This window comes from Anas acuta, chromosome 3 (assembly GCF_963932015.1).
Source record: "Anas acuta chromosome 3, bAnaAcu1.1, whole genome shotgun sequence".
Classification (NCBI taxonomy): Eukaryota; Metazoa; Chordata; class Aves; order Anseriformes; family Anatidae; genus Anas; species Anas acuta.
The window spans coordinates 87,321,529-87,339,041 of record NC_088981.1 but is presented as its reverse complement, the minus strand read 5'-3'; the positions used below and the strand labels follow the sequence as shown (position 1 = coordinate 87,339,041).

The 17,513-nt window shown below is 46.7% G+C and overlaps 1 long non-coding RNA gene across 2 annotated transcripts in view; it reads right to left on the bottom strand.

Annotated features, from left to right (window-relative positions):
• LOC137854603 (uncharacterized) overlaps positions 1-16,508 on the bottom strand; it is a 44,172-nt gene extending 27,664 nt beyond the window's left edge. The window contains exons 1-3 of one of the 2 annotated variants that reach the window (XR_011095292.1): positions 16,356-16,508; positions 13,234-13,499; positions 9,615-9,719 (exon numbers count right to left, since the gene is read on the bottom strand). This is a non-coding gene — a long non-coding RNA (uncharacterized lncRNA). The remainder of the gene's footprint in view (positions 1-9,614; positions 9,720-13,233; positions 13,500-16,355) is intronic. The other variant, XR_011095291.1, reaches the window with a different exon arrangement.
• Positions 16,509-17,513: the final 1,005 nt, after the last annotated feature.

The window sequence follows — 17,513 nt, the reverse complement described above, 5'->3', positions numbered from 1 at the left end:
AAGTGGTGCAGCTCAGCCGTGTTCAACTTCAGCACAGCTGTAGGAAGCTCAGCAGCACGAGCCCTTTTCACAACTATTTCCTAGCAGCTTTCATAAACAATCAGACTCTCGCAGCACATTCAAAGGTTAGGATAACAACACAAACACACCGTGGGACAGAGAAACTGCATTTCCAGCGTTTTTCACGTTAAGTCAACAGCATGTTTATATTCAGAGTGTTTCATTCCTGTTTGTATAGGAGCTTAAGTGCTCAGAAAATAAGAAAGCTACCATTTTTGATGTCCTTTGCCAATCCTCAGATACCTGTACTTACGTGACCTGCCAGATGGCTGCGATACCATTCTGAGGGTCACCTTTGCTCAAAAAGCCACAGATCTGCAGTGTCACAGTGCTGGGCCTGACATAGCAAGGCCTGCAGAACATACACAGCCATTGCATGTGAGTCTGGCCTGTTCCTGGGAAATATTTGGGATGCTGCTGCTGCATGTGTGAAGCAGCTCTAAGAAGAGCTAGAGAAGGTTTAACGTGGTTTATCAGGCAGCACTCTGTGCCAGCCTTGCAGAGCAAGTGGAGTTACCTTGTATTTTTCTTCCTGCTGCTCCAAGCTGGGGGAGCATGAGGCTCTTGTGCTGTAAGTCCAGGACCAGAGCTGGATTTGTGAGCTCATGCAGGAGCTGGCATTTATGCTACCTGCATTATCCTTCCCCAAACAGGGCTGGCTGTACCTTCATGATCCATCTTCCTTCCCTTGCATTACCCACAAGTAGTAATTACTGGCTGCAGTGTCTCGAGGGACATCACTATTTGTAAGAAAAAAAGAAAAAAAAAAAAGACTAAACCCCCTCCCATAACCTATAATTTCAAGGAGATAGTAAGCACTGTTACAAATATGCCTTATGTAGGCTTGCAGCTATTTCACTGCTGTTTAGTTTAAGCTTTTAAAAACTACTCCATATGTTTTGAAAACATTTCAGGATGTTGATGATGAGCACTTATAGCTATAGCATTAATCACCGCTATGAATCGCAGAGTTGCACCAGAGACGCAGAAAGGCTTTAAGAGTACATAGCTTGCCACAATCCACACTGAGGGACTTCATGGTTTATTCCAGCCTCTCTATATTAAATTGATGGCATGCTAATAAGAGCCTTGCTCTAAAAGAACAGTAGCATTTGTTCTTAGTGTAAACAGACTAGATATTCTGCTTTTTCATTTTTTTTTAAATGAATAATTTTCAAGAGCTTCAGATGAGCGTATATTCCATGGGATAACGTCATGCAGAAGAACAGCTAGAGTGCTTGGAACTAATTGCATTAAGAAACTCTAGAACACAGGGCTGATTACTCTGCTTAGCACAGAGCTCTGCTTTCCATCTAAGCAACTGATGGAAAGAGAACCGAGCTGCCTGCACAGCCCCCTTTGCATCCGTCTTCCCCTCTTTCTCAAGTCATATCATGTTATCTCTGGCATTGCTGGTGTGTGCATGCCTGCACACATGGACATAGGCATAAATAAATAAAAGAAGGCAGAGTATACCAGCCTTGTATTACAGAATTCCTTAATACAAATTAGCTTTGATCATTCATATATATATATATATATATGTATAAAAATACATAAAGGAACATAAATGATAAGCGTGTTCCTATACTGAATGGCAAAAATGTTTATTGAGGGTAAAGAAGTGTATTCATCATTCTGCACAGGATAAGGCAGCTTCCCCGCAGCACATGTCAGAAACACAGCTATGGACTCAGCAAAATCAACGATGCAATAAGAAAACACTAATCCTGCCTTCTGTGTACTTTGAGAGTGATTAGGGCAAGAAAAAAAAAAAAGTAATATAAAAATTATTGTAAGAAGATATCTAAGCCTGTAGCTTGTAGACGAGTGCACGGACTATTCCCAAGGCTTTTACTACAAAGAAGTAGCTAGAAAGGTGTTGACTGATTAACCTTTTATTGTGAAATTGAGCAGAAAAGTTTGAAAATTCGTAGAAAATTTTCAAGCCAGTAATGGAAAACAGCATTACAGGACAATTGTATGTGGGAGTTAATACATATATAGGCTGTGACAGCCTTGAAGACAAAAAAAAGCAGTTTAAGTTGTATTTAATGAATAAAGGTGAATCTGCTAAGGAAGACAAAGAGATGAGTGAAGTGGTCAAAGCAACGTAAGAAAAGATCAACAAAAGATCTCAAAAGATCTGAGAGCAAGCCCTTATAGAAGGCAAGAATAAAACCAGGAGTGCAATGAAGAGCACAGGCAGGCACTGACAGACCAGCTATTGAGTGAAGTACACCTGGATGCCCAGAAGAGGTGGCAAAAAACTCTGAGCACTTCAAAACTTCTTCCCTTCAATACTCTTGCCTTGCTAGGCAGAAGCTCTGGAGCTCATTTGCTTAGCTCTGATTTAATACATGCCTCCTCTGATAATGCAAAGGGCACACAAAGCGGGGGGGGAGTGGGGAGGGAGTGTGCGGATATGAAAATCTTCAGGAGTAACACAAGACAAAGTTACTGAAAAAGTCTCCAGTCTACTCACAAGAAAAAACAAGTGCCAGGGACAGGAAGGTTGAAATGGAGCAAAATCTGGTTATCCATATTAAATCAAGAGAAGTATTGTGAAATAAAATAAGGTACATTTACATCCACAGCTAAAAGGATGCCTCGAGCCATCATCTGGAAAAATGCTACGCCACCGCGCGGCACGTGGCCTCCTGCTCATATCCTTTGTTCATTTATTTGTTTCATAATAACTGCTTGAAGGTTTTTGGGAAAAAAAAAAAAAAAAAACTTTATGCAGACCATTCTGTTATTGCGTATCAGTACAAAAAAAAAAAAAAAGGAATGATTTCATGCATCTTGGTCTGTAAATTACTGCTTAAGGGGAAAAAAAAAGTTATATGCCCTATTCATCTTAAGAGGCTCCTCCCTTCCAATGCAGATTTCTTGCAGAGTGACATGATTTGTTCATCTTGTCTCACCGGATTTTTAAACAACAAAAAAAGCACGTTGAGAACAAACGTATAATGCCTATTTCCCATATCAGTAACGAAGAAAACTCCCTAAGAAGTGGGGTTATTAAATGCTGTCATTTTTTCAGGCAAAGAGTCCAGGCGCATATCTGAACAATTTAAGGTTTCAAATGTGGCTTGAGTAGGAACAGCAGCTCAGCCCTGAAAGCCTTCCATTCACATCAGCAACTGTATTCCCTTCATAACAAGTGCATATGTAGGCAGATGGATTGTGCCTTTTCCAACAGCTGCCCTGTCATTTTCAAGATGATTTCCATAAACAGTATGTATGGGTAAGGAGCATTTTTCAGCTTTCCCACTCTCCCTCCTTCCTCACCGGCAGACAGGACTTCTGAAGAGTCAAAACCAGAAGCGTTCAGGCAAGAGCCGCTCTTGGCTTTTACACAGGTTTGGGTAAGGAAATAGCTTTTTTAAGAATACATCCATTAATTGAATAATGGGGTGGAGAAGGCTTGACTGCACCTACCCAGATCTGGAAGGCAGGGCCTGAAAGCAAGTGCCTGGCTTCCAAGTGAATAAATAGTGACCTCAACCAGCGCAGGGTGCGACATCGTGAACAGCACTGAGGGTAACACAAAACCGCCTCCTCTGCAGACAGAAAATTAAGGACCGACCACCACACCAGCGTTTTTCTCGAGTTGAATCCTAGCAGGCTTTAAGAAGCGGCTGGCAGAGGAGCGGGCTACTTGTCTGAAGCTGTTTTTCTGGAAGAAAACTCCTCACGTGCAGGCGGCAAGATGAGAGGCTGAAGAAATCGGTCCCAACATACTGTTAGGTTTCCAAAGAGGAAACGCGCTGAACTTTGAGACAGCACGTAATTCAGGAAGCAGGGTAATAGAATGGGTATTGAAGGAATTTCCTGCCAAAGCACAAATATTATCAATATGCAAATCTTCACAGGAGGTACTTAATGCTTTTGATATTAAATACTCTGCCTATGCAAGTTCTCTCCTCTTGCTCAATCCTCTTCTCCAAATATATAGGGAAGCTTTCCAGCTGAAGGGACTATGTTAAGAATCCTCTGCCTAGATAGTGTTTCGCAAGTGCATCCAACTGCTGTGAGTTTCATTACAAGGTCACTTAGGAAATTCTACAGGTTGTCAAAAAAAGCTACTTTTAGGGCTAGGAAAGGTTGCAAAAGGACACACCTAAAAACTTGGTATTTGTTGGACTATACCTCATCTGCTGTCCTGTTTTGTCAACAGAAACACCCATCCCTATCACTCACAAATATAACCTGACCGTTCTCAGTGATTCCCATTTCTCCCTTGTCATTGACACTTAAATTTCATTGAAACCTTTGTAAATCTACCCTTGGGTCCTGTTTCCTCCTCAGTCAAGTACCCAGTCACTTTTGTGCCAATACGCACAGAGGGTTCTCCCTATTATTACAACAAACGTAATCCCCATTTCCGACACCTGCCTCAGCCCCTGATCTCAGTGTGTTACTAAGATAGCAATATTTATAAGTCAAATGTTGTGTTCATATGGAGTCTTCTTCTTCTCACTACAAGTTTTTCAGGGTTTCTTAGATTTTTATGAAAAGGCTTCTGGAAACCTCTGCCTATGTAACCTGTTCCCTCTGCTGTACTTACAGGAAAAAAACTTCATGTGTCTGTCCTAACTTCACTTTCATGTACCATCCTACCAAACTGTGTTCTTTCAGGATATTTATACATGTAGCTACAAAAAGAACTAGCTAAGACAACATCTCCTCTGTCTTCCTTCATTTTCATGAAGCTAACAACTCAGAGCCACCTGGCCACAGATAGCTGGTCACAGCTATTCCCTATGATCAGGCCTTAAGTCCTTCCCTGGGTTTCCACTCTTCCCATTTGTCCCCTGCCCACATTATCTGGTTTCCACCTTGGTAACTGGCCTTTAGATTGTAATCCCTTGTCAGGAGAGTTTCAACATTACCACGGATGGCAAACCGTGCAAGATTATGTCCACTGCTATCCCTAGCAGGAGCCATCAAGCACTGCTGAAGTGCAATATAACCCAGATCCATGGCAAAAAGCAGCTTGCAAAGCATGGGTGAATGAAGTTCCCTCAAACACACAATGTTCTCGACCTTGCAGACAGACAGAGCTTTAGGCAGAGACGTCAAAGTGTTTTATTGGAGTCCGGAGAGGACAAGAGCTCCTTAAAAAAATAAAAATCAGAAACTTCAGACTCCTCGGTTATCTGTATCTTGTGAAATTCGAGGGACGTGTTAATGCCCCCTTGTATTTCTGTATGCACAGGCACACATATTTGAAAAAGAAGGATACTGAGAACAAGAAGAAACAAGTTAGCAGCAAAACTCTCTTTACCAAAGGTGTAGGTATTTAACATACATACCAGCCAGATGCCTATCTTCTCTCAGGAGCGAATACACACGAGCTTTCGGTATCAGCCTGCATCAGTTACGTGCTACAACCTCACTGCTCTTTTTGTGGCACGGCGGCGGTCGCTGTTAGGCCGGAGGTGGCCTAGCACCTTCCCAGCCCCACAAACTCTCCTCTCCAGCTAAAGTCCCGGGGTCACATTTAAGTTCTGGGCTCCACCCAGACGTGAAACTAATTGGCAGGAGCGGAGTCTTCAGATCGTCTCGACTGACTCCTAGAAATGTATGAACCAGCCTTCGGCGCTTCCTCCTCTTTTGTGAGAGGGGAGAGGCGAGGAGAATGAGCGGAAAAGGGAGAAGGGGGAGAATTGCTGGGACTGCAGACAACCGAGACGCTGCAGCACATGCCAGACAAGAGCCCGATCAAACAAAACCTCCCTGACCTCCCCCTCGCTTCGCAGGGTTGGCCTCTTCCAGGAAAAAAAAAAAACAACATTTTTTATCATTTTTTCCATGGTTGCTATAATTGGCCTTATTTCTAGTTTCCAAAAGCCCTGTAAGTGATTGCTTCCTACAAGGCTTAGGATTTCAAATGCTAAGTGAACTATTAGGGGGATGCTGCGTGCACGCACTGATCTGGTAACCTCGCAGCTCCAGCAGAGCCTAGAAAACGAGCCAAGCAACGCGTACAGCCAAGCAAGCCGCATGGCAACTCGCTTCCGAAAACTTACAACTCAGCTTGTCGGTAAAAATACAGCCTGAGTTATCCCCGTTTTACTTTCTATTCAGTTCCTAGCTTCTCACAGCTCCTACAAGAAACGGGATAGCTTCTAGAGATTCAGCCAGAGATACACCACCAGAAAGATTAAGCCGTACGTAGAAAAGTTTGGCCTAAATTCATATGTCTGTGATAAACCAAATAGAATAGAAGTTTTAAACAGACAACTATGCTTTAGGTGTCAAACATTTCTTGACGTCTGTGGCAGTTGGCAGCTGCAAACATCCGACTGAAAGCCCCATCTGCTGCTTCACAGCTTCCAGTCGAGGATGTTTACAGTCGCTCACTGTCAACAGCAATACACATTCCTCAGCTGTTTACTTTATATTATGAACATGCAGAGGCCTCTGAGCAGGTTAGTTAAGACTGCTACGACTTCTGTGGCTGTGTTGGTACCCGCAGACGCGCACGGGGCTGTTTTCTTAAGTATGTACTAACAAAACAAAGACAAGTCCGACTTCCAGAGAAACGCTTTCAAGGCATACTTACTGTTCAAGTGCTACATTCAGAGCATTACGCTGCCTATTTTACATCTGGGAAGGATTACAATAAGGGCAGATGACAAAAAAGCAACTTGCTTCCATTGTTGTGTTTGTTTTGTTCTCCACGGCACGAGAGCAGTCCTGTCACGCTTGTTACAGGAGCAGCATCACCATGCAGCCGAGCAAGCTAACTTACCAGCTAAAGGACTGAAGGGACCGGCCGACACCAAAATAGCCCCAGACTCATCCTAAGAATATTTCACCTCACCACTTGGGATGGCTTTCTGCCCCGCAGCGAAGTGGATGCGAGGGAATTGTGTGATATTAGAAGTGAATTTATGCAGCACTTGCTTCCACATAAAATCGTGGAAAAAGAAAATTAAAAAAAAAAAAAACAACAAAAAAACAACCCAGAGGGGATTGTGTGGAAGAGGGAGGAAGTCGTGCAGCAAGCCCTGCAAGGGCTCCAATAAAGTTCAAACATGTTGGAGAAATGCTACAAACCATCTGAGGTAAGCAGGCGCTGCCACACCTCACGTGCTCCCCGACCGGCATCGCTTCCCGAACGAAAGCCGAAAGGGTTTGGCACAGCCATGCCCCGGTTGTACAGCTCTGCTGTTTGTTTTTCGTTCTGTCTCCAGTTTCCTTATTAAGTTAATGATGGGTAAAATTAAAGATTAATCACCCAACTATTTTTCTGAAGTCATACGAGACCGCAGCGTGCAAGCGGAGCGATGATATCGCTCTAATTAGGAGGTGTTTTGCCTTGAAACTTTCTCGCCCCCCAATGAAATTACTGCTCCATAAACCAAGCAGGTTATGAGCAGACCGCAGTTGTTTGCCACGCAGAAGCCTGTGGCGTATTTACGCAGAGTGATAAGTGTGAAGGATCTCTATAAATCACTCTCAAAACTCAGGTTTGTATTTTTTTTGTGCTAAGGTTAAGAAAATTAATCTTGTAGGCAGCAGGTGAAAACAAGCCGCATTACGTCGGGGCCTTCCCCTTTATTCAGGACCAAACTTTGAGCTATTAAAGCTTCCTAGGGAACCACGTTTTCTCAATGGGTCAAGTCACTAAGGAAACAAAGCAAACTTTATCAGTGCAGCACAACTCTACATTCCAGGAATTCCTAGCACTTGGCATCCATATACCACGCCGGAGCCACGAGATCGACTCTCCCTCTACTTTGCCGAGCCACCACGGAAAGCTATGAAACTCTCAGCGAGGTGCCCGGCTTCACGGGGCTGCCAATATGAGGAGGGCCTTCCAGCCCGCTGGGAGGTCTACCAAAGGGCGTGGGGGGAAGACAGCGCGCTTCCTGTAACGATACTTCTGAAAAGGGGGGGAAAAAAATTAAGAGACAAAAGAGTTCCTCTCCCGGCAAGTTCCATCAAGTCATCACAAGTCGGCTGAGAAAAATATGAAATCACCCTGCAAGACAATCTACACGGATTGTAAAAACAAACCAAAAAAAGTCCCTGGGTGCACGTCACCGATCGCAGGATGGAAAGATTTGAGTTTAATTACAGCTGGTCACAAAACGGAGATCAGCCTAATTGTAGAGATTGGCCTAATATCTGCAACTTAAAAGTGGGTGGGGGAGAGAGGGAAGTAGAGAGCCTACAAAATCCTACTACTTTGAATTAATTAGATGAAGGACACGATGTCAGCAACAATGTGCAATGTCACTCCATGTATGGCTTCCTCCCGGCTTTTAAAAGACATCAAACAGCCTATATCTGTATGAAAGCCAAGGCAAGGTCACTCTAAGGCAAGGTCACTCTAAAACTGAGGCATTTTATCACACAGTATGGGCCATTAGGCAAGAGAATGCCATCCGCTATCTTTAGAACAGCATTTTTTAATTTATACCTTTCTTGCATGTTAAGACCACACACGTATTCTTGCAGAAGTGTCCAACACTCAAATATCAATTAACAGGCTTTGATATATACTAATCCTGATCAAGTTTTCAACAAATACAAGTTAAATAACAGAAAGCAACTTTCCAATAGGCTGGCACATTTTTCAATGTCTTCATGAATTTACACTTCAATTCATAGAAGAAGAAAGGTACAAACTGGTGGAGTTTAAGAATTAAAAAAAAAAAAAGAAATCCACCTGTATTTCTCTCAACTCTCATGAAATATCCAACCAAGCAAGGTGAAACGAATTAATGGTGAAAGACACAGAAAAAAGAAAAAAAAACACAACAGAAAAAAGTGCCAACCAAAACAAGACTTTCCAAGCACTGTCAGAGTTCAAAATCAGCACCTTTATTTTCTATCACCTTCCACACAGATGAAGTGATTTTCAAACTCAGACAGGTAAATTAGTTTTTAATCATATCTGAATAACACTGAAATACCAACAGGCAAAAATGCAAATTGAAAGCTGCATAAAACATGAAAAATCTTGATATACAAACAATTGTTTTCTTGTATATTTTGTAATATACATTTTCAAATTTGCCTGTCAAAACCCTTAGTTAAGATCATCATTAAATATGGGGAAAAAAAAATAAAATCATTCTCCTCTTCCTGTCACTGACAGCACAAGAAGATTAAGCACATATTACTTATATGAACTCAAGTTCACAGCTGTTATGATACAGCATGAGTATCTCCAACTGTTGCTGATGAATCTACTCCTTCCAACTGCATTTGAGCTCCCTGTGAAATGCCAAAAGAAGCAGGCTCCCCCTGCACTCAGCAATGAGGCAGCAGCAGTTGCAGACAAGCAGTTGAAATTATGCCCCAAATGAGACACAGAACATCCAAACGTTTGGAAAAGAGATGTCAAAACTGGAGTTTGGTAGACGTATGAACAAACATAGTGCATCTTCACAGATGCACTTCCTCAGCGTCTCCTCATTTTCAGCATTTAATCCAGCTCATCTAGGTGCATGAACACGACTGGGCATTACATGTCTCGGAAAAACACGCACCTCGGTAGAAGTATGTCAGGAGAAGGAACAAGAACTTACTTCTTGGACTCCAACTGATCCTGCTTCTGTTCCCCTGATACCCACAGATCCGGGGAGAACCACATTCTTTGGCTGCTGAAGGCTGCTCCTCAAATTTCCAGGAATCTGCATTACGCACATTAACAGAAGTTATTGTAATTCCACCAGTTCAGTAGTTCAGATCACAGAGTTCTCATTATTGAGACTGTCTGCAAGAAGTCAGATAGCTTTTAACAACCATTATTAAAACCATGTCCTTTTCAGGTGTAGTCATTTAAAACCTAGATTGTGTTTAAAGTGACGCATTACTCTTGAGTGCAGCTGTCTCTCAATTAGAGGAGATAAAGGTTAACTGCCTAGGTAGTGTAAGGATTCAGGAACTATACAGAAGAAGTTAAATTTCTCACCAGGGAGAGGCATAATAACTTCTCTACTTATTATTTCAAGAAATACACAGATAATATAGCCAACACCAACCATGCCATAAATCTGAGACTGAGCATCACTTCAGAGAAGCAGAATCCCCAGACTCCTAGTTAAGTTGTTAACATGGGGAAGGAATTAATTCACTTGGTCATTTCTGGAGGAAAAGGGACACAGAGAATCCCTTTGCAGACAGATGGATGAACACAAGACAGAACTAGATTATCAGGAGAATAACAAAGAGAGAAAGATTCAGAAAAGAAAAGCACAGAATACAATACGGGGTACTAAAACAAATGAGTCTGTAGAAGGAAAAGGATACACACCTGACAGCTCTGAAATCTCAGTTACAAACATACAACCAAAGTAAAGAACTGCAGTAAGTAGGGATTGTTAACTGAAATGTGTATCATCAACATACTGCATTTATCGATTTGCGCCCCTTAGGCCTTTTGAAGGCACTCGAACCAGTTTTGTATGTGGCCACATGAAATGAGCGTTCATAAATCCACTTTGTCAATCAACCGGTTCCAGCAAGGAGTGAAGATGAAGCGGGGATATCAGCAACATTTATGCGTTGCTCCAGGATCAGCGTACAATTACTGACTGCTCTACACTTCAGTGTCACCAGGGCATTGCTGTGACACCCACAGACCTTAAGCACTGAGGTGCCAACGGGTAGAAGGAAAGGTGGAACAGGCTCACCTTCCCCTTTACCCCACCAGGCAGAAGCGAACAACTCCCAGGTTGCTCAGAGCATTAATCCACGTGCCGACAGAGAAGAGCGAGGTTACGGGGCCACGGCGGAGTAGGTGGCCAGCTGAAGTTATGCTAAGGCTGTGTCTCTGTATCAGTTTCAGTGAGGAGCACTAAGCTCATGGTTTTCTATTTCAGAGGAATGCTATGTAGATATACAGAAAGCAGCGTCCTGGGCCAGCAGGAGAATAAAGAGCATGCACTAGACAAGGAAACAGCCCCCAGCGGCAGTAACTCCTTCACGTGAGCATTTGGGAGAAGCACTACCCAACAGCCTGCAACGCTTCCCAAGTTTAGCAAGGGCCTTTCACTGAGATTTAACAGGGCAGCTGTAACGCTGCTTATTCAGCCTCGCTGTCCCTATTCAAAGGAAAGGCCAGATGGCTGAGCAAGGGAGGTCCTGCAGAAGGCAAGGAACTCTTGCAGAAGTAACAAGTCCTGCAGGGTACACCCTGTAGGAGCAAGGGGTCCCATCAGAGAACCCCTCTTTTGGGGTGAATATACATTCGGGTCAACCAGAACAACCTTCAAACACAAAACTCTGCCCCAGCATCCCCCAAATTTTTTAAAAACGAATATGAACAGGACGAGAGAGCAGGGAGCCTTCCTTTGCAAAACCATGGAAGGCCTCTGTTCTCCTCCCCTCGCTACTGCTCTCGCACGGAGCGCACACACAGCCAGGACATAAAGACTCCCAGCATAATTAGCACAATCATAACGTTTGCCCTTCATCTCCAGCACATCAAAATGAATACATCCTCTGCCCGCCAGGCTATTTTTACTCCATGTGCTACATAGTGAACTGCACAAGCCCCACACTGCAGAAGAGCCTGCAAGGCTTCAGCTTACACATTTTTTTTTTTAACCTATGAAGTTGTGCAATGCTCCGACTGCTCTCCTCTCCTGCAGGTACCTGAACATTACCAAAAATCTGTACCAGATGCAAGAGAACTTCTGGATAGTAAATTAAGCAACACATACACTAAAATTATGCAGAAAGGAACCTTGTCAACATCACCACGTGCTACAGTAATTTAGAAAATGATTATTCATAGCACCATGCAAGGAAAACAAAAATAACGTTTAAGGAACAAAATTAGAGTTTATGCGCAGCAAAAACATTAAACCTTTGCAGATCAGGTGCAACAAACCTCCTCAAAACCTACTTCATTTGTTTTCAACAGCTTCCCCTGGGTATGTACAAGCACGAGGGAACATAATGAGGCTGAGCATCACCTTCAAGGCAGTGAAACACTCGTTCCCACAGCTGGTAATTAAATTCTCCAACCTATTGGACAATAAGCTGGCGTCACGCTGGCAGGGTCACAAACCTGAAATTCTGTTACCATCACACTTCCAGACTCCTCTCAAACCTGTGCTCTCCTCAGCGTGAGAAGTCCTTTCCTCCCAGCTTGCCAGAAGCAGGAGACAAACCAGACTAACATGCACATTGAAGAAAATGCCCACCAAGTTAAGACGACAAGCAATTCAGCCACACCAAGAGATGAGAGGGCATTAGGCTGACCACTTAAGGCTGTGGACAGGGTTTACAGCACAAATGTCCGAGTTAAGGGCCTGTGCGAGGAGCAACCTGCTCAGAAAAACCCCACACAAAATCAGCACTGCCACACACAGTAGGAAGGGAGGAAAAAGCAAGGTGACCCCCAGCTTGGAAGGAATGGGGTGGGCAGGAATAGGGCACACAGAAAAGAAACACCACCACCAGCTTGAGGCACTGAGAGCTTGAACCCTTCCCTCTGCCCCTCTCCAAAACTTCCAGGCCAAATCACAAACAGCTACTCCAAACGTTAGCCCTACACAGCCTTCCACAGATGCAAACAAGCGGTTAAGCTGTGTCTCGCTTTTTATCAGCAGAAATAATTGCCTACAAGTTATAGAAATAGACACGGAAAAGCGGTCAGGAGGACACCTACAAAAAGCTTTCTTAACCAGAAACTTTTCTGATGTTTATTAGCGCAGAAAATCCCCAGTGAATAAATATAGCTTTGTCGTCAGCTAGAAATCAGAGCTATTAGAACAGATCTTGGCAGCTCCAAGAAAAGGTCTGTCGCTTAGACTCTGAGAAAGTTTATAATCAACTTTCCACAAAAGCTTTAATTTCACATGCGTGTCATTGAAGGAAAACACTGAGGCAAGAACAGACTTTTTTTTTTTTCCCTCCAAATGTATTAATAACTAATCCCCTCCGGATTATGCAAAGCATGTCACATTAGGATGGCTTGGGCTCACCTTGACCAGCAAGTATGTTAAAATGCAACTAAACCCGCCTACACTGGCGCTCGAACTCGTGCTTCTTTTACATTTCAAATGCTACAGGGGAAAGGCATCTCTTGGACTAACGCTGATCAAGGCCACACAATGGAATTGTTTTGCATGATATGAAGTGTTAGAGGCAAAAAACAGCATTAGACAAAAGTGTAAAAACTTATTTTCTACACACCTGAAAACAAGAGGAGGGGGAACTCATCTTTGCCCATTATCTCCGCGCCACATGCGTGGCATGGCAGGTGCTGCTGTTACCAAAGGTACATTCGTGCACTCCAAGTCCTTGGCGCGGGGGGGTCACGTGCGAGGCACTGGATGAACAAGCAGGAGCCGAGCAGGAGCTCTTCCCGTTGCTGTTCGTTTATGGCCCGCCGTTACATTCCTTTCGTGCAATGCCATAATCTTCCGTGAATGACTTCACGTTACCCTCCTCGGAGTAATCTAGGAATGCAGATAAAAAGAACATCAGCCTCACCTCCAGGAGACTCTCCCTCTTAACCCTCAAGGGTTTAGGTGCCTGATAGAGTTTTAGATAGGAGCAAAGCTTCAAACGTGCCTGCTTGGCTGCCGTGTAACCCTGTAGGTGCCCACTGCCCTCGGAGCACACAGCCTGCTGCCAGCGGGTGCGTGCAGCAGCGCCGAAGCCCTCACAACATTTGCCAGAAACGCCCAACCCGTGCCCGAATCTCCTGCCACTCCTCAGCTGCCGAAATGCAGAAACGTGCTGCTGCAAAGCGCGGCTCCCAGCTCTGGCCTTCACCCCAGCAGTAAAACCAGGAGGTTGGGAACGGGCTGGCTGCACCAGAAGCCTTTCTGCACAACACGAACACCAGGACGAGGAGCACCGGGGTGAGACTCCCCCTCTAGGGCCTACCTTCGGCCACGAACCAGCTCCTGGTGTTTCAGTGCCCCAGCCAAACACATCCTCATGGCGACCCCAAGCCCTGTCCCATCTGCCAAGGACTCGCGTGCTCAAGGCCTGAAGCTACCTCAGGTCCTTCACCGCCTTCTCCCATCGGCTCCATGCAGTCGGCCGGGCTGTTTAGTTTCACTCAGCTTTCCAAAGATTCACCAAAACTCATCACCTGCATCTATCGGCCTGCAATAAACAGCACTCGACAGCAAGAAGCAGGTCCCCTGCTGCCCCCGGGCCTGGCAGCTCCCCGCCACACACATCCAGCACCAGGGCTGGGATTGGGATCGGGACTGAGATGAGGACTCCAGCCACCAGTGAAATGGCTTTGGGAACCTCAGGAGGAGTGCTGTTGGGCCCCAAATTTGATGGTAAAGTTAATAATGAAGAGCAAGAGCTATCAACTTGTTTTCAATCATACCAGCAAAGAGCTAGTGCCCTGTTAGGAACCGCAGAATCTGCGTCACATTTAACTATTTTTTAGTCTTTTCCTCACTTTCCATGAAGAACAAGAAATTCAGCACAAGGGGTCCCAAAACATGAAAAACACCGCTGGTGGTATTAAGGTCTGCGAGGAATCCACCCTTCAGAAAGCACACACAACAAAATTAACCTTGACTCGGGTCGATCCCACACATCACGCTCCAGTTTTTGGTGTGTCCACGTCCCGGTTAGAACAACGTTAGGGACGTCAGGCACAAAGCAGGTGCTCCGCGTGTTAACCCATTTACTACCTTAGACTCTGAGAGGCAAGGTGGTTTGGTTTTGCTGGTTTTGGTTGGCTTTCCTGTTTGTTTTTTTTTGGGGGGGTGTAATTTTGGGCAGGGGGCTGTTACCCTCAGCAATCGACCCTTTCAAACTTCAGCCTCCACAGCAAAGGAGCTGGAGCTGAGCGGGGGCAGGCGGCGAAAAGAGGCGCGAGCCATTGTGTTTGGCCTCGCGGTAGGCACCGAAGTAACCTTCAAGGTTACCTTGCCCTATTTGAGGCCTCAGGAAGGAGAAAAACAGCGTTTCGGTCATGGAATTTCTTGTCTAAGTGCAGGCCCCACCCTTCACAACAACTACTGACAGGAAAGCATTTTGATTCAAAACTCCGCGAGCAGCATCCAGCCAGAGGCGAAGGAAAACTTTTTTTGTTGTTGTTGTTGCTGTTCATTTTCGGGAGAAGAAAAGGCACTCTTGCTCAATAAGTCGCAATTATGGCGCGGGATTTATATGCCGGGCACGGCCGAGCGGCAGATCCGTCACCCCCAGCGCTGGGCGCTCTGGGGATGATTAACAGGGCGAACTCGCAAAGGTCAATTAAATGTCAACACGTTTTAAAGAGAGATCCTGCCGACGGCCGGGCGCCCGCCAAAACCCGTGTGCGGCTGGGGCAGAGAGATGACAACTAATTAATGCTTTTTAGAGGAAATGGGGGTTATTATTCGGGTTATTTGGGGCTGCCTCTCAGCTGCTGCGTTAGCCGGGGGTGCCGCTCGCCCCTCTGCCCTGGGCAGCACCAGGAGGAACGTGGGGAGGCTGGAGGGCTCCCAGCTCGCTGTGTGAGCAGCAGGAGAGGCTTTGGGAGCCGCGATGGAGCTGCCCGGATGTAAAACGCGGCCGGGGGGGTCGCAGCGAGGCTCGAGCCGGCAGCGGGGGGGGGTCGGGGGCAGCTCCGCAGCCGCACGGGGCAGGGGAAGCCCAGCACGGGGAGGGGGGGGGGGCAGCCCGCTGCTGGGAGGCTTCAGGGGGGAAATGTAAGGTTTTTGGGGACAAAAATGAAGTGGTAATGATAAAAAGGGATGGGGGGGGGAAAGGGGAGGGAAAAAAAGTGGGGGGAGAGGAAAAGAGGGGAAAAAAGGGAAGGGGGAGAAAGTGGGAGAGAAAAGGGGAAAGGGAGGGGAAAAAGGGAAAAGGAAAAAAAAAGGGGGAAAGAGGGAGAAGGAAAAAAAGGGGGAAGAGGGAAAAAGGAAAAGAGGGGAAAAGGAAAAAAGGAACGGGGGGGGAAGAGAGGAAAAAGAAGGGGGGAAAAGGGGAAGAATAAGAAAAGGGGGAGAAGGGGATAAAGGGGGAAAGAAAAGGTGAAAAGGGTGAGGAAAAAGGGGAAGAGAAAAAAGAAAAAGAGGAAAGGGGGTAGATAAAGAGAAAAAATAGGAGAAAAAAAAAAGAAAAAGGGATAAAAAAAGGGAAAAAGGGGGAAAAGAAGAAAAGGGGAAAAAAGGGGTTGAAAGGAGGGGAGGTAATGACGGGGGGGATGAAGGAGGGGAAGAGAAAAGGGGGAAAAAAAGCGAGAAGCGGCACCCCCGCCGAGCCGCCCCGCGGCTCCCCTCAGCCCCGCCGGCGGCCGCCCCCCGCCGCGCCCGCACCTGCAGCCCCTCGGCGCGCCCCTCGCCGCCCCTTACCGCCTCCGAGCCCAACTTTTCCCCACTCCGGGCAAAACTTGCGGCTCCCCGCAGCCGCCCCGCTCCCCGCCGCCTCGCGGGGGGCCGGCTGCCGGCCGCGGAGGCGGAGCCGGGCCGGGCTTTGTCCGCCCCCCCCCTCCCCGAGCCGGGCCGGGCCGCGCTGCTCCTCCCCCTCCCCGCCCCTCCCTCCCCCCGCCATCTTCTTTGTTCCCCCCCCCAGCCCCGGCCGCAGGTGACCGCCCCCCCCCCTCAGCGTGCAGCCGGAGGGGATTCCGCGCCGCTCCGCCAATGAGCGCAGGGGAAAGGGGCGGCCCCGGCCAATGAGGCGGCAGGGAGAGGAGAGAGCCCCGCGGGGCAGCCAATGGGGAGGGGCGGCCCCGCCTCCCCACCGCCCGCGGCTGCCTGAGGGGGAGGCAGCGGCGGAGCCCTCAGACCCGACACGGCCCGGTAGGGCCGTGTTGGGTCTGAGGGTTCCGCCGCTGCCCCAGGCTGCTAATAACAAATTGTGTCACCTCGTTCCGAATAAAGTCACCAAATGCACTCACCCTGCCCCTGTCCCAGCTCCATGCCGTCCCCTCGGGTCCTGTCGCTGTCCCCAGAGAGCAGAGCTCAGCGCCTGCCCCTCCGCTCCCCTCGTGAGGCAGCCGCAGGCCGCCATGAGGCCTCCCCTCAGCCTCCCCTCGCACACAGTCCCCTCTCCAGACCCGTCACCACCTCCACAGCCCTCCTTGGGACACTCTCTAATAGTGATGAAATCAACCCTGTGAAAGCCACAACCGTGCAGTCCCGTTGCCTTTCCCATGACCATATCACAGGGACAATCCACAAATAAACTCCATTATTCCCACCCAGTAAGTCATAACTCGGCACCCAAGCACTGGATGTCTTTGTCCCTTAACCTCATAACATACAACCTTGTTGCTTGTAGCTTAAACTTCCTTCAAATTACTCCAGTCTTCAAGTTCAGACATTTTTTTTTAGGCTCTCCTGATCCTCCCTTCTCCAGACCGTGCCTCCCAGCCATGTCGCTGGGAGGTTTCACCAGTGTGCTCTGACATCCAGTGCCAAGGTCGTGGATGAAAATATTCAGCTTTATGTCTGTCAAATGCCTGATCTTCTGGAGCTTCCTGCAGTGAGGGAACACTCCCTCTGTGAAAT